Below are 23,739 nucleotides of genomic sequence, written 5' to 3'. Positions count from 1 at the left end.
GGGCTAGATTAACTTTCGTAAGGCCTACAGATTCCAGACACGCACTAAAGTCCACTGTAACGGAGGTGAGAAAGAGTACTCTGCAGAGTCCAAAGTCATATTTGAACTGCTTTTGGGGCATCCAGAACTGTCATATTTCTCTGAGACAGCCATGACCAGACCCAGGCTGAGTGCGACCTCAGCTGGATGGATGGATAACCTTTCTTCCACAAGCTAGGGCCCCCTCTCCATGAAGAGAAGATGGGTGGGGCTACATCCATCAGCAGTTATCACTGGGTGCCAGGCACCAGGCTGCACCAAGGAGGGATGGCAGCGAGGGGGAAAGGGGCTTTTTCAGAGACCATGTGGCCAGAGACCCTGGACACCGCCATTTTGAAAAAACCCAGAGGCTGGGCAGGAAGGAGGGAGCAGGGGTAGTGAAGTGATGTGTCGCTGGTTGATAGGACAACCAGAGACTTCCTGCCAGCCCCCTACTCAACTTTTAAAAAGTGCTTGCACAGGAAGAGAAGCTCTCTCTGGGGTGTGGTCTGCTGAGGCAGAGGTTGCTGGAGCCTGGCGCAATGGGCAGTTGGAAAGAGGAACCCCCTGACTGCCCCCCAGGATCCTGAACAGCGCCAGGAAAAGAGACCGGGACCAGTGAGCAGAAGCAGGGGACTCTGCGCAGGGAGAAGAGAGGCCCAGGAGGGGAGCCAGGTGAAAGGCTGGTGCAGAGAGCCAGTGAAGACCGCTCCCTGCAGAGTGTACCCTCCGGGAGAGAAGGAGGGCGAATGTGAGTGCTCTCAGTGGCTGGGGTGCACCAGCAGGCGCAAGAAGATGCAAAAATAGAGAAGATCGGACCCCCAGGGGCTGAGATATGCCCCCCCGGAAGGTAGGCGACCTTTGACCCCTGAGAAGACCGATGACGAAGCACGTGGGGCTCCGCCGCCGGTCTCAGAGATGCTCCCGGGGTGGGTCAGGTCCCGGGGCTGTCTCCAACGGAAGTAAAGCCGGGGTGTGCCATCGCGCACCCTGTTAAGGTGCTTCCGCGGGGTACTATGAGCCCACCCTGGCCCCCGCTGAAAATTAAGGAGGGGAGCGCCGTCGCGCTCCCTGTGAAGAGTTGCAGGGGGAGGGGCCTGGGATCCCAACTCCGGGCCCCGTGTGTGATGGAGCCGGGGAGCGCCATCGCGCTCCCCCGCTATGATGCCCCCAGGGGCCCGGGACCCCATCCCTGGGCCCCGAAGCAAGGTGAAGTCTGACTCCTATGGGGTGCCAGGAGCCCACCCTGGCCCCCGACGAAGAAGAGACCTGACGGATAGCACCGGCGTGCTCCCCGCGAAGAGGAGGAGGGGGCCCAGGACCCCATCCCTGGGCCCCAAAACAAAGCCAAGGGGAGCCATCGCGCCCCCCGTAAAGATGGTCCTAGGAGCCGGAACCCCATCCCCGGGGCCCAGAAAGAATGAGGAGGCCGGGGGTGTGCTGCCGCACACCCCCTAGCACCGGGCAGGCCAGCGCGAGACTTCGGGTCTGCCCGCCGGAGAAGGCAGACCAGAAATGTGGTGCTGGCTTCCGCGGCAGCACGCGAGGGTACTGGCCGTGCGGGGAGCCGGCGGGGGCAGCCGGGTGTGGGCTCCCCAGGCTGCCCTCCAACACCGAGACATGTGGGGGTAGCCGGGTGGGACCGGGACCCCGAACAGTAAACGAAGAGCTGCATGGGGCCCGAGTGGGACCGGGCTCCTGAAAACCTGCAGAGCAGCCAGGGGTGGGCTCCCGAGCTGCGTCCCCTTACCAGGGGTCTGGGTGGGACCGGGCCCCCCACAGAGGCTGGCAGAAGCAGTGCGAGGCCGCCGGCTGCATCGCGGCTCTCCCCAGCACAGCGGGAGAGCCTCTAATGAAATATTCATGAAAAGGAGCATGAATCGCCCCAGAATGCCTTGCCAGGCATTTGGAAATTGATCGTTTTTTGGGCCTGGTGGCCCCCAGAGGAGGGGGGTCACCCTCATGTGTGAAAAGAGGTACAGGGCGAGCTTCAGGAGCAACACAGCCTCCCCCAACACCAAGAAGAACAGTCCGCCCATAAGTTTCATGGGGCATCTGAAAGAATAACCTCTCAGGGGCTCAGCCAGCTTTTCAACAACTTTTGGGCTGGAACTTTTGTTCTACAGCTGAGGGTGTATGGAGAAGTGCATTAAGGAGTGAAGGGCTGAGTTGGGGATGTCTGGAGAAGGGCATCCCCTGGAGGGAAAAAGGTGTAATAGCTCCAAAAATGCATTTACTAACGTTATTTCTTTTAGAGGGACTGAAGGTCACATGTGTAATGTGAAGTACCTGTGTAAGGTGATGTCATAAGCAAAGTGGGGTTATGTTGCCAGACATTCCTGCTAGGGTGTCTGGCTGTATATGCGTAACCCTGTGATTTTATCTGTGATGCCTTTAGGGGCTGTATTTGCAATGCATTCTAATGATCCACAAATGTGAGGAGTACTGTCATTCTAAAGTGATGCGTAAACATGTATTCTGGCTGCTGCGCTTAGGTGAAGGACCCAGACTGCTAGCCCTTAAGATATAGAGGTGCATATTTTATGGTCAGTAGGAAATGCTCAGTCAGGGTTATGTGTCACCAAGGCAGGGTTACTTATTTTAAATGCTTGTTGAGGTAATAGGGGGGGGGGCACTGGCATGGTGCCATGCGCAGGGCCCTCGCTCCACTTTACGTTCAACTAACAGCATTGGGGGCAAGTTGATGTGCATACATGGGAGTGGTGGTACTAGACCCCCCTGGGTGGAGATGTTATGCAATGTCACAAAGTAATTGGAACAGCTTATGTATATTTGTAAATTGGTGCATAGTATTGAGCAGTGTGTGTGTTTAATAAATGTACTCTTACTTTTATAAAGCAAAGTACGGACTGGAAAATCAATTATTTAGTGTTATTTCTGCGCACCTGCAAATGGCGATTACTAGCCCACACCACCTCCCTTGAGTAAGCCTCAGACTGCTCTGCAACGCTGCCCTCTAAGAGTCAGGCACTACAATTGGGTGTTTGGTTCCCAGTGAAGGACAAATGTAGTCATGTTATTTGTGCAGGCCTCACAGATGCTGCCTCATTTTCCAACAATTATGCAGACCCCATGGCTCCAAGCCTCCCGACGCCCTAGAGCCTAGTTCACCCTCACTGTCCCAGACACCCTGAATGGAAGTTCACAAGGCCACTCATGCTTGAGGTCACACCTCGTCTGGGTCCCCGGAAAGCAGGTGGGGATAGACAGTAAGCATAAACAAGAGGTAGGTGTAAACAAAGGGATTCTTGGCTCCACTCAGGAAGTTCACCAATAAGCTGTGGAGCAGAAACGGGCTAAGAGCAACAATTCGTTAAAAAAGGGTCCACCAGGGCCTTTTGGCACCAGCCCAGTTCTGCAAAGCACCGGGGGTCACACAGTCTCTTGACCTGCTCCTGAACCTTCTCTGAAGCGTTCATCCAGCCTAGTCAATTCTTCTCACTCCTTCCTGGTGCTACAAAGTCTTGGAAAGGGCCCATTGGGGAGAAGGCAGTTGGTCCACCATGATGAGGCCAGTGAGGGAGCAAGGAGTGAATGGGGAACAATACATAGGGGAGCCTCACGGCCTGAGGAGGCACCCCGTTGGGTACACGTTGATACAGGTTGTGCCCTGACAATCTCGGCACAGGGTGTGATGCACAATGAGATGACTCGCACCAGACACTTCAGGTTACACGAAATAGAGTTGCAATTTCGTACCTCCCTGGAAATGAGGCACTATGTCTGGCACACCTTGATGTCAGTTACACCAGACGATTCCGGTCACACACACAGGCCCAAGTTCAGCGATGCCTCACAAGGTAGAATGAGACTCTGCAATGGTTACATCCCCCACCTCCGAAGGTCACAACCTGTGAATCAGACACCGAACGCAAAGAGCATGCAGTCATCGTAGCGCATGAGAGAAATGCGGCACAGTCGTCAAAGTGGGCCACTTTGGATAACACAACCAGTAAATCCGCTCACCACCAACAAGATGCTTATGCGTGCCGAGGTCCCTGCAGTACAGTAACCACTTTGCCACAGATGTGGGCAACTTCTTGAGTTCCGCACTAGGCACTCTGGTCTCCACGCATGATTCTGTAGTTCCAAGCTCACACCTCGCTGTCCAGCTGTCAGCAGGTGATGTGGTTGTAGGAGAGTAGGATCTGATTTACATGGGTACCCCCACTTTTTGCTGGTGTTTCACTGTTTTTCGACCTTAGTCTGGCTGTGGCCCTGCTAATCAGGACCACAGCCTAACTGCTTCCTCTCTAAAATGGCTTGCATGTACATTAGGTACATATCTAATTGGATTCTGGAGTGCCTTATAAGACCCTAGTATATGGTATACTATGTACCTAGGGCAAAGGTACCTCAGAGGCCTACCAGGGGCTGAAGCATGTATTATGCCACCCCTGGGAAGCACTCTAAAATGGCACCACAGGTCTACTACTGCAGCCTGGGTAAGGGTGTGCTAGCACCCCTTACCGTGGTATAGGCTACCTATATCCACATATATATACAGACACATATAAACATATAAGTCACTCCTATGGCAGGCCTTGACAATCCTGAAGGCAGAGTGCTTGGTTTTGTGTGAGAGGGTGCCCAAGCATGAGCTGAGCACCTCTGCAGCTTTCGGAAATCCTTCCTTATGGCTGTTCTGTGATACAGCCATACCATATACTCTTAAGTGCATTATAACCTTGCGGTAAATGCTAACTTTGGAATGGCTGCATCAAAACATGTCGTGTTTGGTGTCAAACGCTTTGGAATACTATCCCCCACCAGTTCTGGTGGCGGGGGTAGCATACCATCCTTCTAGAGGGAGAGACATGTTCACACTGGTCAAACCCGGTAGGACTTTCCTGAGCCCTGGCATCACAAAATGGATGCCTCTGCCACAGACACGGGTCTGGCCTCCTGCTGCTGACCGAAACTCTGACAGGGGAGGCCTAGACAATAGGTTTCCTGTCGAAGGGAGGTGTAACCACCTCCCCAGACAGGCAGATGTGTATCGGGGCTGAGCGGGAGCACTTTCTGGTGCTTTGAAGTCCTGTACTGGGGGCACACTTGGTGTCCCTGTGCATAGTCCAGTTCAAACCGGTTGCAGGGGCTACCTGCCCCTGCTCTGGTGCAAAACTGGACAAAGGAAATGGGTGTAACCACCCCTCTTTCCAAGCCCACCCATAGGTGGGGCCTTAGAGTTAGTCCATCCCCTAAACTTAGTATGAGTAGGAATCCAGTCCCTAGGACTTTAGATTACCCTGGACGAAACTCTGCAACATATATCCTGGACCTCCGACTTTCTATCACGACTAGAAGATGGAAGAAATCTCCCTTGGAGTCAAGGAGTGACTCCCCTGCTTGGCAGGCACCAAAGAAGCAACTGACCGGTCTGCAACGCTGAAGCTCCCACCGGACGCCGAAGTCTTTGCATCACCAGAGGTGGATTTCCAGACTTCCGTGAGGCTACCCTGAGTTCACAGCAAAGCTGAGGCCCGTGGCTATTGTGGGGGACGTGGAACCGTGACCCCTGGACACCGTGATCTTTTGCAGCAAAAGCATTTTCCTGAGATTCCTCAAAGTTGTGCTTTGGGCACCGAGTAGCCCCAACCTTGAGCACCTTCTGCACCATAGATTGCTGGCCTCCACTCCACGAGTGACCCGTGGGCCAGTTTCAAGTGCGACCGCTCGAGGCTCCTTCACGATCACTAGCCCGTTGGCTAACAGGTCCCCACGAAGGCAACTCCTTTTCTACTTGGGCTTTCCTGGTTGCTCCAGACGAGCCCTGACTCACCCTCGCGGGGTGAGTCCCTCAGACCTTGCTGGTCTGCACCGCAGTCCTTTCTCTGAATTCCTGTGACTTACCGTTGCCAAGGCTTGTTGAGCCCATTCTGGTCGCAGACACTGCAGCACTCGACAGACTTCATGGGACAGCTCGAATCCGGCTCGTAGACTTCGTCGATGCCTCCTGGACCTCGTGGCTGAAGAGTCAAGACACCCGTCAACTCACCTGAAGCACCCGACATCTGTGGGCATTGGTCCATCCTGCCCTTGGTCACTGGCTAATGACCCAGACTCTGTCCCCTCTGCTTTCAGGTTCCTTCCATCCTAGATCCAGGCTTGGATCTCTTCGGACACTTCTCCTCTTCAATGCAACAGCAGTTCTTTGCAGGCTTCCATTGCAATCGACGACGCGACCCGACACCAAAAGACACCTATGCACCCGGCTTCCCTGGGTGAGGTAACTCGAGTACTCCGGTGCTCCCGTGGGTGCTAGCCCTAGAGCTTCTTAAGTCCAAAAGGGTTTGGGGACGACTCGATTAGAAGTGTCCCTAATCTTTACATTTCCAACCGCGACATTGCCCATAGAAGATAACGGGAACCCGCGGTTTTGTTTGGACACTGCATACAGTCCCCGTGGGTCCCCTGTGTCACTACCTTGGGTGGTTCCTTGTGGTCCCAGCGATTCTACAGGCTCTAGGCCTTGGGTCTATTCCAGTCGTCGTTCTTATACCACTTTTTTGGTATATGGTTTGGTACGCCCTTAGGGCCCAAACGTGTATTTGTGCTATTACTGATAATTGCTGACTTGTAAACAAAGTACTTCGAACTCCAGTCTCATAAAGAGACTAGAGGGGTGTGTGTTAACTTAAATACATATATTTTAAATATGCACCTGGGGTGGTTGTCCTTTCATTTGATCATTCAAGAGATTATAGACTGGTAAAACAAGCTGCTTTACATTCCTTCAAGACTTAGCCTGAAGGCTGCTCTCCATAGCTACCACTAGGATAGCTTTCAATAAAGGCTGTCTTTTACCTATCACCATAAGGGGTTGTTTGGACTGATACAAGGTGCCCACTAGACCTAGTGGACAGCATATATCAGGCCACCTTCTCACATTGGTGTGCAGTGTGTGGGATTCCAGCTTGCTATTGTTTTACCAGATAATCTCAATTGAATTGATCAACTGAAAACCACTAAAGGTACCTGAGGTACATATAATATCAAGTTTAGCTACAGTAAGTTCTACTGAACGTAGAGTTGTGTGTTAAGGGATAGCACACCCTTTCTACAACTCAAGAGAGTTTAGTAGGCCACACTAGTGTAGGTAGTGCAATACACCACACCACATTAGTAATGTCTAACCAGTCAGGAACCAGTGGGTCCCTACCAGGAACCACTGAGCTCCTTCCCTATAAATATGAGGATCTCTCCTTTGCTCAGCTTAGGGCCTTATGTTCCATTAGGAAGCTGAAGACAGGCAAAAGTCCATCCACCTAGCATCTCATTAAGATACTTAAGCTGGATGATATCACAGGGCCTAGTGGGCCTGATGGGATAGACAGTGTGGGTGGGGCAGCACCTGAGGGTGGGCCTAGGGGTGGAAACTCCCCTGACCCTACCTCTGATGCTGACCAGACTGGTGACAATGACCAGACTCATGTGAACCCAGATCTCCTGGATGAGGATGAGGAGGATGACAATAACGCTCCCTCCTTTATTCCTCCAGGTAGACCTGACAACAGGGCTAGAAGGGATAGATCTCTGTCAAGGGGATCAATCCAGTCTAACTCCTCTATAGGGACCGCTGTCTCTTCTCACAGAGGGAGGGAAACCTCCCAGGAGAGGAGAGAGAGACTGCTGAAGTATAAGCAAGACAAGTTAAACCTCAGAAAGCAGCAGATGGCCTTAGATAGGAAAGCTCTAGAGCTCTACAGAGCTAGTAAAAAGTAGGGACTAGAGTCCCTCGGCGGCAGCAATTTCCCTAGAGATAGGGAGAGGTCTTATGACCATAGAAACTGTTAGAATCCGGGGTCTCTGGTTGGCGCAGGTATGCACTTGCGACAAGCAGGGACCCTTTCCTCTAAGTCAGGGCGTAGGATTACCTCTTTAAAAATAACCCCTGCTCACCCTCTAGGTAACGTGGCGCATGCAGTCAGGCTAGATTTCCAGAGGGCATTAGGTTAAGCGTTCAAGATATCCCACACAATAATCACCACCCCACCACACAGAGACACAAGACTGTATTTATGCAAAAATAAAGTTCTTTATATAAAAGATTTCTTCAAGCAGGCTGGTTAAAATACAGTTCTTCACTTAAAATAGGTTCCAGTTACTTTCAATGCTTTTAGGCAGTCCACAGTTCTAAAAATGGCAATTTCCTACCTCAAATAGGCTTCTTTAGGTGTCTGTGCGCTTCGTAGCGCCTCCGGTACGCTTCGTACGAGGTTTTGAACGTGTCTTGCCGTTTCTCACGCTTCTCGAGTGAGCACGCGTACGCTGGACATGAACCGTACGGACCGTACCCTCGTAGGTACGCGTCGTACACGTCCGGTACGCCTCTTGCAGAACCTCACGCTTCCCGCGTGAGCAACGTCCTATATATTCAATGGAGTACGGACCGTACCTTCACGGGGGCTTCGCCCAGCTGATACGAAGGGTGCCAAAGCTCACGCTTCACGCGTGAACAGCGTAGTGGTACGGCAGCGCCAGTACTGCCCGAACAAAGCAACGGACTGGGTGTACCAGCACGCGCAGCTCACAGTACCTTTGTTCTTTGGGGGAGGTGGTTGTAACAGCCTCAGGGGTCCACAGAGGAGTGTCCCACGTCGCGTTGTCGTCCCTCGTAGTCAGTGGGCGGCGATGCTTCGTGGGGCACTTCAGAACTTCCCAGGCTCACAACGAGGTCGGCAGAAGGAGGGGCCGGCCGGGGGTGATTTCTAGCGCGTCGCAGCGCTGTCGGCTTCGCTCAGTGGATGAACAGTGCGTCGCAGGTCCTTACAGGCGCTTCCACGGCCAGGGGGGTCGCAGAGGCTCGGCGCTTGGAGCCGGATCAGTCTCTTCTTTGCTGTACGAGCTACGGCTCGGGGGGAAGTTGCTTGCGGTGCTCGGGCCAAGTAGGCAGGCCTTTGCTGTGCTCACAGTAGCCCCGATGGCAGATGTCGCGGTGCTCAGATGAGGGGCACACAGGTTCTCTGGGGTCAGCGTTTTGTAGAATCACCTCCAGCAGCTTCTCTTCTTCCAGGGGAAAGGTAGCGCCCACTGTTCCTGGGGCACAGTTCAGGGGGAAAGTTCACAAGCAAGCCCTTGGAGATTGTTTGATAAGCACAAGTTGATCAAAAGTCTTTCTCAGTCTTTTCTTCCTCTCCTTCCAGCAGCAAGGCACCCACCGCAGGCCAGTCTCTGAGGCTTAGAGACAGTACTCCTCCATACAGCTTTTCCAGGTCCTTCTCTTCAAGCAGAGTTTCTTTTTGGCGCAAACAGGATCTGATTTCTTAGGAGCAGGGCTCCTTCTTTTATAGCAAGTTTCTTTTGTTCTTTGTCGCCAGGGGGCCTGTGCCTGGCTCAGTCCGGTTTTGGGGCACTTTGTTGTGGGGACTCTGCTCTTTCCTTTCAACAGCAGGGCAGAAACATCAGCCGCTCCACAGGGGGCGGAGCCAGCATTGGGATGGCAGAGCACAGGTCTATTCAGAGTCAAGGTGTACTCCTCCCACCCATCCTGGTGTAATCTCTCTACCCACCACCTGGCAGCCAGCCTGTCTCCTGGAATTCCCCAGCCCTGCTCCTCACTGTTGCTAGGCAGAACACACACACAGCGCAGAGGCGGACTGAAATGGCCAGGTCAGTAAATACTAACTTTCTAAAATTAGTATTTACAAACACAGGATATTAAAATAAACTTTACTAAAAGAAGTATTTTATTATTCTGAGTTCAGGCATACTAAACTTGACTTTCTACCATGCTCTATGAGTCCACTGGGATTACAGCGTGTAGTAATTCCTGCAGCCCATTCTGGCCTAGGGAGAGCAGGTAGCCTTCAATAGTGAAAAACTAAAATGGCTGTAATTCACTATTAGGCCATGCCACACACATCAGGGCATGTCCTACCTTATACCTACAATGCACCCTGCCCTTGGGCCTACCAGAGGGGTGACTAATATGTAGTTAAGTGAAGGTTTGGGGACTGGCAAGTAGGTGCACTTGCGCAGTCAGCGCGACAGCACCAGACTGCACGCAGGTTCTGCAGTGGCAGACCTTAGACACATTTTACTAGGCCGCTTCTGTGGGTGGCACAACCAGTGCTGCAAGCCCACCAGCAGCATTTGTATTTACAGGCCCTGGCACTCCTGGTGCACTTTAGTAGGGGCTGATAGTAAACCAAATAAGCCAAACATGGACACCAATCAATGTGTACACTTTTCAAAAGGGAGCACTTGCACTGTGGCACTGATTAGCAGTGGCACAGTGCCCTGAGCAGCTAACACCAACAAAACACAATGAGGCACATCAGCAAAAAGTGGAAGGGAAACTCACGCCAAGGTGCCAGGTCTAACATGTGTCCCCTCCAGCTGAAATGTGGGGGGAACTACCCTACCCCAGGGAGTTCCTCTTCACTAAGGCGGAAAAACCTGGACAGACCGTCAGCATTGGCGTGATCTGTGCCAGGGCGATGCTCCACCGTAAAGTCCATACCCTGTAGGGAGATGGACCACCTCAACAGTTTTGAGTTCTCCCCCCTCATTTGCATCAACCATCTGAGGGGCCTGTGGTCGGTCTGAACCCGGAAGTGAGACCAAAACAAGTAGTGTCTTAGCTTCTTCAGCGCCCAGACCACAGCAAATGCTTCTCGCTCGATTGCACTCCACCTTTGTTCCCGTGGAAGTAACCTCCTATTTATGAAGGCTACAGGTTGGTCCCAGCCCTCCTCAGTCATCTGTGAGAGAACAGCCCCTACACCATGCTCTGATGCGTCTGTCTGCACTAGGAATTCTTTGGAGAAGTCAGGAGCCAAGAGCACGGGCGCCGTGCACATGGCAGTCTTCAGGGTGTCAAAAGTCTTCTGACAGGTGTCAGTCCATATCACTTTTCTGGGCTGCTTCTTCGAAGTCAGCTCTGTCAAGAGGGCAACGATGCTGCCATACCCCTTGACAAACCTCCTGTAGTACCCTGTGAGTCCTAAAAAGGCCCTCACCTCCGTCTGGGTCTTTGGGGGCTCCCAAGCCAGGATGGTTTCGATCTTGGGTTGTAGGGGCGCCACCTGGCTGCTCCCTACTTGGTGTCCCAAGTACACCACAGAACCCTGCCCGATCTGACACTTGCTTGCCTTGATCGTTAGGCCTGCCTTGCGCAGTGCCATCAACACTTCCCAGAGATGTTGCAGGTGTTCTTTCCATGTGCCGCTGAACACTGCAATGTCATCCAGGTATGCGGCGCTGAACTCGGTCAGCCCAGCCAACACCTGGTTGACCCACCTCTGTAAGGTGGCAGGGGCATTCTTCATCCCAAATGGCATAACTCGGAACTGGATATGCCCATCTGGAGTGGAGAATGTGGGCCTCTCTTTGGCTCCATCAGTCAAGGCGATCTGCCAGTACCCAGACGTTAAATCAAACGTGCTGAGGTACCTTGCAGCCCCCAACCGATCGATGAGCTCATCAGCTCTGGGGATGGGGTGCGCGTCAGTCTTCGTGACTGAATTGAGTCCTCTGTAGTCCACACAGAACCGGAGTTCGGGTGTGGCACCCGGCGCTGCAGCCTTTGGGACCAAGACCACTGGGCTGGCCCAAGGACTGCTGGAGGACTCAACCACCCCTAGAGCAAGCATCTTTGAGACCTCCTCTTTGATGCAGGCTCTGACCCTGTCAGTTACCCTGTAAGCCTTGTGCTTCACAGGTAAGCTGTCTCCTGTAACCACATCATGGACGCACCAATCTGTGATACCAGGAACCAGGGAGAACAGGTCAGGAAACTGCCCCAGCAGCTGGCGGCAGTCATCCTGTTGCTCAGGGGTCAGGGTGGGTGAGAGGTTAACTCCATCCACTGACCCGTCTTGCTCTGAGGCTACCAGGAGGTAGAGAAGAGGCTCAGACTCCTCCTCCGTCCCATCATCTGTGGCCAAGAGCATGCCCACTTTGGACCTCTCCAAGTGGGGCTTCAGTCGATTGACATGGAGGACCCTCAAGGGGTTCCTAGGAGACTGCAAGTCCACCAAGTAGGTGACAGAACTCTTGCGCTCCACAATCTCAAAAGGTCCTGTCCACTTGTCCTGGAGTGCACAAGGCTCCACAGGGGCCAGGACCCATACCTTTTGACCAGGTTGAAGCTCAACCAGAGTGGCATTCTGGTCGTACCACCGCTTCATTTCCTCCTGGCTGGCTTCCAGATTTGCCTCAGCAAGTTGCCTGAAACGCCTAGTCTGGTTCTGGAAGGCCAGCATGTAACTGTATACATTCTGGGGAGGTTTCCTGGGAGATTGCTCCCAGCCTTCCTTGACCAGACTAAGAGGTCCTCGTACTGGGTGGCCATACAGAAGCTCAAAGGGACTGAACCCCAGAGACTTCTGTTGCACCTCACGGTACGCAAAGAGAAGGCATGGTAAGAGGACGTCCCACTTACGCCTCATGGGTTCCTCAAGACCCATAATCATGCCTTGTAGGGTTCAGTTGAATCTCTCAACCAACCCGTTTCCTTGGGGATGGTAAGGGGTGGTGAACTTGTATGTCACACCACACTCTTGCCAAAGGGATTTCATATATTTCGATATGAAATTGGTCCCCCTGTCGGACACCACCTCTAGAGGGAATCCTACTCGTGAGAAAATTCCCATCAGTGCCCGTCCCACCACGGGGGCCGTCACTGTCCTCAGAGGGATGGCTTCAGGGTACCGGGTGGCATGGTCCACCAAGACCAGGATAAACCTGTTGCCCATGGCTGTCTTGGGGTCCAATGGCCCCACAATGTCAATCCCCGCTCGCTGGAATGGGGTACTGACCACAGGGAAAGGTTGGAGTGGAGCCTTCAGCTTCCTTCCACTCTTGTCACTTGCCTGGCAAGTCTGGCATGTCCTGCAGTGAGTGTCAGAACTCCGCGCATTTGAGGCCAATAAAAGTGGGTGACAAGCCTTTCGAAGGTCTTGTCCTGCCCCAAATGCCCTGCTAACGGAACGTCATGAGCCAGCCCCAGTAGGAAGGCTCTGAACTTCTGGGGTACCACCAGCGCACGGGCTGACCCAGGTTCAGCAACCTTAGGCTCTGAGTACAGGAGGTCATTCCCCCAGTAGATTAAGTGAGTACCGGACTGATCACCATTGGCCTGGGCTGCAGCCTGCTGCCGCATACCCACTAGAGAGGGGCACTCCTTCTGCTCTCTGCAGAATTCCTCCCTGGTGGGGCCTCCTTCTTGCTGCCAATGGGTCAGCTCAGGCAGGTCCCCCAGTTCGACTATCTGTTCCCCTGTAGGCTCCAGGGCATCCCCCTCAAGGTCTGCTTCCTCCTGGGCCGTGGGAACTTTAGGAGCCGGTTTCCCGTGCCTCCTGTGCCCTCTCCCTAAAGCCGGTTCCTGGGCCTCTCCCTCAGGCTCCAGGGTCCCTTCAACACCCATACTGGCTGCCCTCGACCGGGTGGTCACGCACGCCCAATCGGGTAAACCCACCATCCGTAGGTGAGCTGTTTTCTCCACCTTTTCCCAAGGGGAGCTCTCCAAATCATTCCCTAGGAGACAGTCTACACGCATGGCAGTTCTCACAGCGACTTGCAGAGTACCAGAGACCCCCCCCCCACCCAAAGGGAACTTGAGCCATTGGACAATGACTCTCTGTGTTGTCAGCATTGACAACCCGACAATAGGCATGGGGTACAACCTGCTCTTGAGATACCAGGTGCTGCCGTACTGCAGTCACACTGGCGCCTGTGTCTCGAAGAGCCTCTACCTTCTTCCCATTGACGGTCACCACTTGCCCATATTTCTTAGTGTTAGAGGGCAAGTCGGCGTTAGGGACCATCTCACTGTCTCCTAGTGAGACTAAGGTCAGCTGGACGGGGTCCCACCCACCTGGGACTTCTACCTCCTCCCCAAAGGCTACTGTAGCCACTTGCTTTGGTAGAGCACCAGTGGGTGCTGGTTTCCCATATTGGCGACACTTGGGCTCACTGGCAAAGTGACCTAGTTCACCACATTTTTAACATTGAGGGGGCCCCTTGGGAACAGGCTTACCTGTCGGGCCCCTGACGGCTTCGGGGTTGGGGGAGGCTGAGAACCTTTCTGCTGGTTCCCTTGGGGATTACTTTGGGGGCCTTTTGGAAACCCTTTCTGTTTTCCCCTGTCCCCCCCACTTTTCTGCTGGGGACCCTGCCCACCCTTGGCGGAGTCTCCCACTTGACCCTTGTGGACCCTGGTGCTGACCCAGCGGTCCGCCTCTTCAGCAAGCTTCCTAGGGTTAGTCAGCTTGCTATCTATCAGGTGTTGGCATAGCTCAGGAAAACAATTAAGCGACAAGTGCTCCCCTGCAATTAAATCAAAAATCATCAACTTTGCTACCCTTCACCCAGCCATCCAGTGCTCTGCAGAAAAAGGTTACATACTCCACATACGTACTCCCCGCATTCTTGGTACACCCCCTGAACCTCTGTCTATATAATTCAGGAGTTAGCCCATATCTATTCATTAAAGCTTCCTTCATGTGGGGGTAAGAATTGTATACATCAGAGGGCAAATCTAAAAGTGTGACCCGCCCCTCACTGAGGAACCGTCCCCACAACCCCGCTCCCCAATCTCTCTCAGGGACCCGGTGGGAAGACATGGCTACCTCATAGGCCTTGAACCATTGCCCTATGTCGTCATTATTAAAGTATTCCTTAACTACATCTTTTGGCATGTACACCCTTGACTCTACCTGCACCGGCGTTGCGCTGCCACCAGAGGGAGGGTTTTCCAAACTTCTTTCTTTTATCGCCAGCTCCCTCATTCTCGCGTCGTGCTCCATCTGAATCTTTCTTTCTTCCAGAGCCATTCTCTTTTCTTCCAGAGCCAGCTTCTTGCTTTCTAGCTCCAATTGACCATTTAATTTCAGCCTTGCCAATGTGACTTCTTGCTCTCTTGCGGCCTGTCTGTCTGCCGGCTCCTCTGGCGACAGGCCTCTGCCAAGACTACGGACGCTCTCCGCTGGTTCCACTAGGTCAACCTCCTCAGGTGCAACATCCTCAGCTGCCCCTCTTGATTCCATCCAGGCTCTCAACGCCTTGTAGAAGTGTGCTTTGTTCTTGCATCCTTTGTGTGGAACCTTGAGTTTCCTGCAAAAATGCTTGAGTTCGTCCCTCTTGTAGTCAGCCAGTTTCGACTCATCCCATTCTAGATCCTCTCTCTCAGAGGTTCCAGATGCTGTATTCTCTGTGCTGTTTGAGCCCGGCATGGCTTCAAACACAAGGGATCTTCTTTTTCTTGGCAAGCGAAATTAAATTTAAAGTTCTGTGGTTCAAGCTACTGGACTGTCCTCACTGTGCAGTGGCTAGTAATCACTGCGCAGACACCAAGAACGCAAATCCGTAAATCCTCACCGCTGGCACCAATGTTAGAATCTGGGGTCTCTGGTTGGCGCAGGTATGCACTTGCGACAAGCAGGGACCCTTTCCTCTAAGTCAGGGCGTAGGATTACCTCTTTAAAAATAACCCCTGCTCACCCTGTAGGTAACGTGGCGCGAGCAGTCAGGCTAGATTACCAGAGGGCATTAGGTTAAGCGTTCAAGATATCCCACACAATAATCACCACCCCACCACACAGAGACACAAGACTGTATTTATGCAAAAATAAAGTTCTTTATATAAAAGATTTCTTCAAGCAGGCTGGTTAAAATACAGTTCTTCACTTAAAATAGGTTCCAGTTACTTTCAATGCTTTTAGGCAGTCCACAGTTCTAAAAATGGCAATTTTCTACCTCAAATAGGCTTCTTTAGGTGTCTGTGCGCTTCGTAGTGCCTCCGGTACGCTTCGTACGAGGTTTTGAACGTGTCTTGCCGTTTCTCACGCTTCTCGCATGAGCACGCGTACGCTGGACGTGAACCGTACGGACGTACCCTCGTAGGTACGCGTCGTACACGTCCGGTACGCCTCTTGCAGAACCTCACGCTTCCCGCGTGAGCAACGTCCTATATATTCAATGGAGTACGGACCGTACCTTCACGGGGGCCTCGCACAGCTGATACGAAGGGTGCCAAAGCTCACGCTTCACGCGTGAACAGCGTAGCGGTACGGCAGCGCCAGTACGGCCCGAACAAAGCAACGGACGGGTCGTACCAGCGCGCGCAGCTCACAGTACCTTTGTTCTTTGGGGGAGGTGGTTGTAACAGCCTCAGGGGTCCACAGAGGAGTGTCCCACGTCGCGTTGTCGTCCCTCGTAGTCAGTGGGCGGCGATGCTTCGTGGGGCACTTCAGAACTTCCCAGGCTCACAACGAGGTCGGCAGAAGGAGGGGCCGGCCGGGGGTGATTTCTAGCGCGTCGCAGCGCTGTCGGCTTCGCTCAGGGGATGAACAGTGCGTCGCAGGTCCTTACAGGAGCTTCCACGGCCAGGGGGGTCGCAGAGGCTCGGCGCTTGGAGCCGGATCCGTCTCTTCTTTGCTGTGCGAGCTACGGCTTGGGGGGCAGTTACTTGCGGTGCTCGGGCCAAGTAGGCGGCCTTTACTGTGCTCACAATAGTCCCGGTGGCAGAAGTCGCGGTGCTCAGATGAGGGGCACACAGGTTCTCTGGGTTCAGCGTTTTGTAGAATCACCTCCAGCAGCTTCTCTTCTTCCAGGGGAAAGGTAGCGCCCACTGTTCCTGGGGCGCAGTTCAGGGGGCAAGTTCACAAGCAAGCCCTTGGAGATTGTTTGATAAGCACAAGTTGATCAAAAGTCTTTCTCAGTCTTTTCTTCCTCTCCTTCCAGCAGCAAGGTACCCACCGCAAGCCAGTCTCTCAGGCTTAGAGACAGTACTCCTCCATACAGCTTTTTCCAGGTCCTTCTCTTCGGGCAGAGGTTCTTCTTGGCGCAAACAGGATCTGATTTCTTAGGAGCAGGGCTCCTTCTCTTATACCAAGTTTCTTTTGTTCTTTGTCGCCAGGGGGCCTGGGCCTGGCTCAGTCCAGTTTTGGAGCACTTTGTTGTGGTGACTCTGCTCTTTCATTTCAGCAGCAGGGCAGAGACATCAGCCGCCCCACAGGGGGCGGAGCCGGCATTGTGGTGGCAGAGCACAGGTCTATTCAGAGTCAAGGTGTACTCCTCCCACCCATCCTGGTGTAATCTCTCTACCCACCACCTGGCAGCCAGCCTGTCTCCTGGAATTCCCCAGCCCTGCTCCCCACTGAAACTAGGCAGCACACACAGCGCAGAGGTGGACTGAAATGGCCAGGTCAGTAAATACTAACTTTCTAAAAGTAGTATTTACAAACACAGGATATTAAAATAAACTTTACTAAAAGAAGTATTTTAAAATTCTGAGTTCAGGCATACTAAACTTGACTTTCTACCATGCTCTATGAGTCCACTGGGATTACAGCGTGTAGTAATTCCAGCAGCCCATTCTGGCCTATGGAGAGCAGGTAGCCTTCAATAGTGAAAAACGAAAATGGCTGTAATTCACTATTAGGCCATGCCACACACATCAGGGCATGTCCTACCTTATACCTACAATGCACCCTGCCCTTGGGCCTACCAGAGGGGTGACTAATATGTAGTTAAGTGAAGGTTTGGGGACTGGCAAGTAGGTGCACTTGCGCAGTCAGTACGCAGGTTCTGCAGTGGCAGATATTAGACACATTTTACTGTGGGTGGCACAACCAGTGCTGCAAGCCCACCAGCAGCAGTTGTATTTACAGGCCCTGGCACTCCTGGTGCACTTTACTAGGGGCTGATAGTAAACCGAATAAGCCAAACATGGACACCAATCAATGTGTACACATTTCAAAAGGGAGCACTTGCACTGTGGCACTGATTAGCAGTGGCACAGTGCCCTGAGCAGCTAACACCAACAAAACACAATGAGGCACATCAGCAAAAAGTGGAAGGAAAACTCACGCCAAGGTGCCAGGTCTAACAGAAACCTAAGTAAGATTGTCCCTCCCTACCAGAGTGGGGATGACATCCACAAATGGATAACTGCCTTGTAGAGGGCCTGTAAAGTACAGAAGGTCCCTCAAGGTCAGTGGGCAGCGATCTTATGGCTCTCCTTTGCAAAGGTAGAGACAAGCTCCTCACTGTACGAGAAGAGGATGCTGATGATTACCAGGTCTTGAAAAGTGCACTAATAGATGGGTTTGGCCTAACCACTGAACAATGCAGGTTAAAGTTCAGAGACACCCAAAAAGCATATAATCAGGACTGGGTTGACTTTGTTGACTGTGCTGCTAAGGCTCTGAAAGGTTGGTTATTGGGCAGTAAAGTGTGTGACTTCAAAGGATTGTACAATCTGATAATGAGGGAGCAGATACTTAATAACTGTCAAAATCAGCTGTTGCACCAGTACCTGGTAGACTCTAATCTGACCTCTCCCCAAGAATTGAGAAAGAAGGCAGACAAATGGGTCAGAACCAGGGTGAGGCAGAAGGTACAGAACCAAGGTGGTGACCCAAAGAAGCAAGATTCCAAAAACTCTGACAAGGGTGGGGACAATGGTAAAGATCAGAAGTCTTCTCAAGGGCCCCAAAAATCTTCTTCAGGTGGGAATTCACAGGCTAACAAAGGGAACGGCCAAAAGAAACCTTGGTGCAAAATCTGTAAGCAGAAAACTCACTGGACTAGTGACTGCACCAAGGCAAAAGAAAATACTCCAGCCACCTCCAATGCCCCTAAGGCACCTGTTCTCCCTAGTGCAGTTACAATTGGTGGTGGGAAGACACAGAATAAGGGTGTAGTAGGGTTGACCCTGGGTTCTGAGATGGATTCTGGCCTAGTCAGAGTACCAACTCAGGCTGTGCTTGTCAGTGATGGGGGCATGGATTTGTCCCGCTTTGTGAGTCCCAGTAACCTGGGCAAATACAGACAGCAGCCTTTAATTAATGGAGTAGAAGCTTGGGCATTCAGGGACACAGGAGCAAGTGTCACAATGGTGACAAAAGATCTTGTGGATCCTGGGCAGATTATACTTGGTGAAATGTACCAAGTGACCAATGCTAGCAATGTCAGAACAGACCATTCACTGGCAGTTGTTAACTTCTCCTGGGGAGGGGTAACTGGCCATAAGAAGGTTTTTGTAAGTGCAGACCTACCAGTAAAGTGCTTGCTTGGCAATGATCTGGAAACTTCAGCTTGGGCTGAAGTGGAGCTCAGGGCACATGCAGAAATGTTTGGGATCCCTGCACATGTCTTTGCTGTGACTAGGTCACAGGCAAAAATGTCAAAAGCTGGACAGGCCCTGGATTCTGGAATAATGGACCAGGTGCCTCACAAGAGGAGGAGCAGTAGGGTTAATGCAGAGCCTCCCCCACTGACTCAGAATGCTGCTCAGTCTCCTCAGGGAGATGATCTTGAGCCTGAAGAAGGAACTGTCCCAGAGGAGCTTGAACCTGACCAGGTTGAGTTCTTGGGGACAGGGGACCCTTCCAGGTCTGATCTGAGCCAGGAGCAGAAAACCTGCCCCTCTCTTGAAACCCTCAGACAGCAAGCTGCTGATGAGGCTGCTGGGAATGCTAGTAGCACCCATAAAGTTTATTGGGATGATGGACTCCTACACTCAGAGAGTAGAGACCCCAAGCCTTGTGCATCCAGGAGGTTGGTTATACCTCTGAAGTTTAGGGGTTTCCTATTGACACTAGCCCATGATATTCCCCTAGCAGGACAACTGGGCCAGAACAAGACTTGGGACAGAATTGTCCCTCACTTTCACTGGCCCCAGATGTCTGAAGACACAAAGGAGTTTTGTCGCTCCTGTGTAACCTGCCAAGCCAGTGGCAAAGCAGGTGGCACTACAAAGGCACCCCTGATACCACTACCTGTGGTGGGGGTGCCCTTTGAAAGGGTAGGGATTGACATTGTTGGTCCCATGGATCCCCAAACAGCATCTGGGCACAGATTTATACTGGTGGTGGTGGATCATGCCGGTGAACACCCTAAATATTGATTCCAAAATATCGACTGCCCAGAATATAGATAGGTCAGAATATCGAAATTGGGGTATGAAATATCGATTTCCATAATATAGAATTTAAAAATATAGAATTCCATAAGATCGAATTTAAAAATATAGATTATCATAATATCGAATTTAAAAATATAGAAATCTATAATATCGATTTTTTTTTAGTGTTATGTATGGTAGTATATGTGTTAAAATTATGTATTATTTTTGTAATGTATGTTTAATTTATTTAAACTAATGAATGTTATGTAATTGAATTTTTGCATAATTTAAATCCGTAGCGGGTTGTGGGTTTATAGGGGAATAGGGTGGGAAGTAATTTAATTATGGTTAATTAAATATTAATTATATTTATATGTTTTGATAATGAATTGATTGATAATTAATTATTAATTGGTAATTGATTTTTATTAATTGGTAATTATTTTATATTGATTGATTAATTGATAATAATGTTAATTGTATTTTTTATTATTGGGAGTGGATTGTGGGTTTATAGGGGAATTGGGTGGGAAGTAAATTAATTGTAATAAAGTAAATATTTTTTTTTATTTATGTGTATTGATAATTGATAATTAATTATTAATTGGTAATTAATTTGTATTAATTGGTAATTAATTGTTATTAATTGCTAATTGATATTTTTCAATTGTAATTAATTGTTATTAATTGGTGATTATTTTTAATTAACTTTTTATTCGTATTGATAATTAATGTAATCTTATTTTAAATTTAAATCATTACTTTCCATACTTTTGCAATCTCAGGAGTAGGAATAGTATTTTTTACCCTCCGCTATCCAACTCTTTCCCTACTGTTGCACTCACTGGAGTGGGAATAGTAACTTGTACCCTCCTGCTATCCAACGCTTTCCCTACTGTTACACTCTTTGGAGTGGGAATAGTAATTTTTATCCCTACACTATCCAGCGTTTTCCCTACTGTTGCATTCACTGGAGTGGGAATAGTAATTTGTACCCCTACGCTATCCAACGCTTTCCCTACTGTTGCATTCACTGGAGTGGGAATAGTAATTTTTCCCTTCCCGCTATCCAGCGCTTTCCCTACTGTTGCACTCTTTGGAGTGGGAATAGTAATTTTTACCCCTACGCTATCCAACGTTTTCCCTACTGTTGCACTCACTGGAGTGGCAATAGTAATTTTTACCACTACGCTATCCAACGTTTTCCCTACTGTTGCACTCACTGGAGTGGGAATAGTAATTTTTATGCTCTCACTATCCAACAAAAGCTCTGCTTTTTTTACATTACTTTTATTATGTTTACATTTTAAGCTTTTTTATATTATATTATTTATGTTTTATTTAATTGTTTTTAATATTTAATTACTTTTATATTATTTTTAATACATTTTAAAAATTCGATATTTTAGCTAAATATATTTTAACATTCTATATTTTGGAATCGATATTTTAGTACTTACCTGTTTGTAGATAGGGAGTCAATATTCTGTCCTTCTATATTTTGGCGTCGATATTTTGGGCATTCTATATTATGTCCCTCGATATTTAGTCACTGAACCGATCTTGCCACCAGGTACCCAGAAGCAATTCCCCTAAGGACCACTACAGCACCTGTAGAGGCAAGAGCTCTCTGGAGTGTGTTCTCAAGAGTAGGCTTTCCTAGGGAGGTAGTATCTGACAGGGATCCAAACTTCATGTCCAGTTACTTGACTGCTATGTGGAAGGAGTGTGGAGTGAACTGCAAGTTCACCACAACCTATCACCCACAATGCAATGGTTTAGTTGAGAGATTCAACAGAACCTTAAAGGGCATGATCAAATGTCTCCCAGAGAAGCTTAGGCGAAAATAGAACCTGCTCTTGCCCTGCCTTTTATTTGCATACAGGGAGGTGCCTCAAAAGGGGGTTGGTTACAGCCCATTTGAACTTTTGCTTGGTCACACTGTCAGGGGTCCATTATGTTTGGTGAAGGAAGGATGGAAGTTACCTCTAAAGCCCCCAAAGCAAGACATAGAGTACATGAAAAAGACAAAATAAATCATTGAGGCTAGCCAGGAACTGCAAAAAGCCTGGCATGGCCAAAAAGGCTGTACTGACTGTTTACCAGCCAGGCCAGAAGGTGTGGGTGTTGGAGCCTGTGGCCCCAGCAGCCCTCCAGGACAAATGGAGTGGCCTCCATACAATTGTTGAACAGAAAGCGGAGGTTACCTACTTGGTAGACCTTGGAACCCCTAGGAGTCCCCATATGCTACTTCATGTCAACAGACTAAAACCATATGTTGACAGGGCAGACATGGGCTTGCTCATGGCTACTGATGAAGGACAGGAGGAAGAGAGTGACCCACTCCCTGACCTGCTTTCTCCGAACCCTGATGATGGGTCAGTTGATGGTGTAGCCTTGGCAGGCAGCCTCACTGCCCAGCAGCAAACTGACTGCCGAAACCTTCTCAGCCAGTTTAGACATATGTTTTCTCTGACTTCAAGTCAGATCACCTGGTGCACTCATGAAGTGGACACTGGGAACAGTCTACCTGTGAAGAATAAGATCTACAGGCAACCTGACCATGTCAGGGACTGTATAAGGACAGAAGTCCAAATGATGTTGTATCTGTGTGTGATTGAACCCTCAGATAGCCCTTGGGCTAGCCCAGTAGTCCTGGTACCAAAACCTCACACCAGTGGTGGAAAAAGAGAGATGAGATTTTGTGTAGACTACAGGGGTCTCGATGCAGTCACTAGAACTGATGCCCATCCCATCCCATCCCCAGGACAGATGAGCTGATAGATACTTTGGCCTCAATCAAGTTTCTACGCACATTCGACCTAACAGCTGGCTACTGGCAGATCAGACTAGCTGATGATGCAAAGCCAAAGACAGCATTTTCTACCCCTAGTGGGCACTATCAATTTGTGGTGATGCCCTTTGGTTTGAAGAATGCACCTGCCACTTTCCAAAGGTTGGTGAATCAAGTCCTTACAGGCCTGGAAGACTTTAGTGCAGCATATCTAGATGATATTGCTGTCTTTAGCTCCACCTGGGAGGATCACCTGGTCCACCTGAGGAATGTTTTGGAGGCCCTGCAAAGGGCAGGCCTCACTCTCAAGGCTACTAAGTGCCAGATAGGGCAGAGTCAGGTTGTGTACCTGGGCCACCTTGTAGGTGGAGGCCAGGTTCAACCATTGCAGAGAAAAATCTAGACCATAATAGAATGGGTTGCTACAACTACCCAGACTTAGGTGAGAGCCTTCTTAGGCCTGACTGGGTACTACAGGAGATTTGTCAAAGGGTATGGATCAATAGTGACTCCCTTGAATGACTTAACTTCTAAAAAGATGCCCAAAAAGGTTCAGTGGAAATCTAGCTGTCAAAAGGCATTTGATGACCTGAAGCAGGCCATGTGCACTGCTCCCATTCTGCAGAGTCCTGACTACTCCAAGAAGTTAATTGTACAAACAGATGCATCTGAATTGGGGGTAGGGGCTGTACTGTCACAATTGAATGATGGTCAGGATCAGCCAGTAGCCTTCATAAGCAGAAAGCTGACCCCTAGAGAGAAACGTTGGTCAGCCATTGAGAGGGAGGCCTTTGCTGTGGTTTGGGCTCTGAAGAAGTTGAGGCCATACTTGTTTGGTACTCACATCCTTGTTCAGACAGACCATAAGCCCCTCTTATGGCTAAAGCAAATGAAGGGTGAAACCCCCAAAGTGCTTAGGTGGTCCATTTACCTACAGGGGATGGACTTTACAGTGGAACATAGACCTGGGAGCAACCATGCCAATGCAGATGGACTCTCTAGGTATTTCCACTTAGAACATGAAGACTCAACTGGTCAAGGCTAGTTT

The sequence above is a fragment of the Triturus cristatus genome, chromosome 9, assembly GCF_964204655.1.
Source record: "Triturus cristatus chromosome 9, aTriCri1.1, whole genome shotgun sequence".
NCBI classification, from domain to species: Eukaryota; Metazoa; Chordata; class Amphibia; order Caudata; family Salamandridae; genus Triturus; species Triturus cristatus.
Note: the sequence above shows the minus strand (reverse complement) of the source record.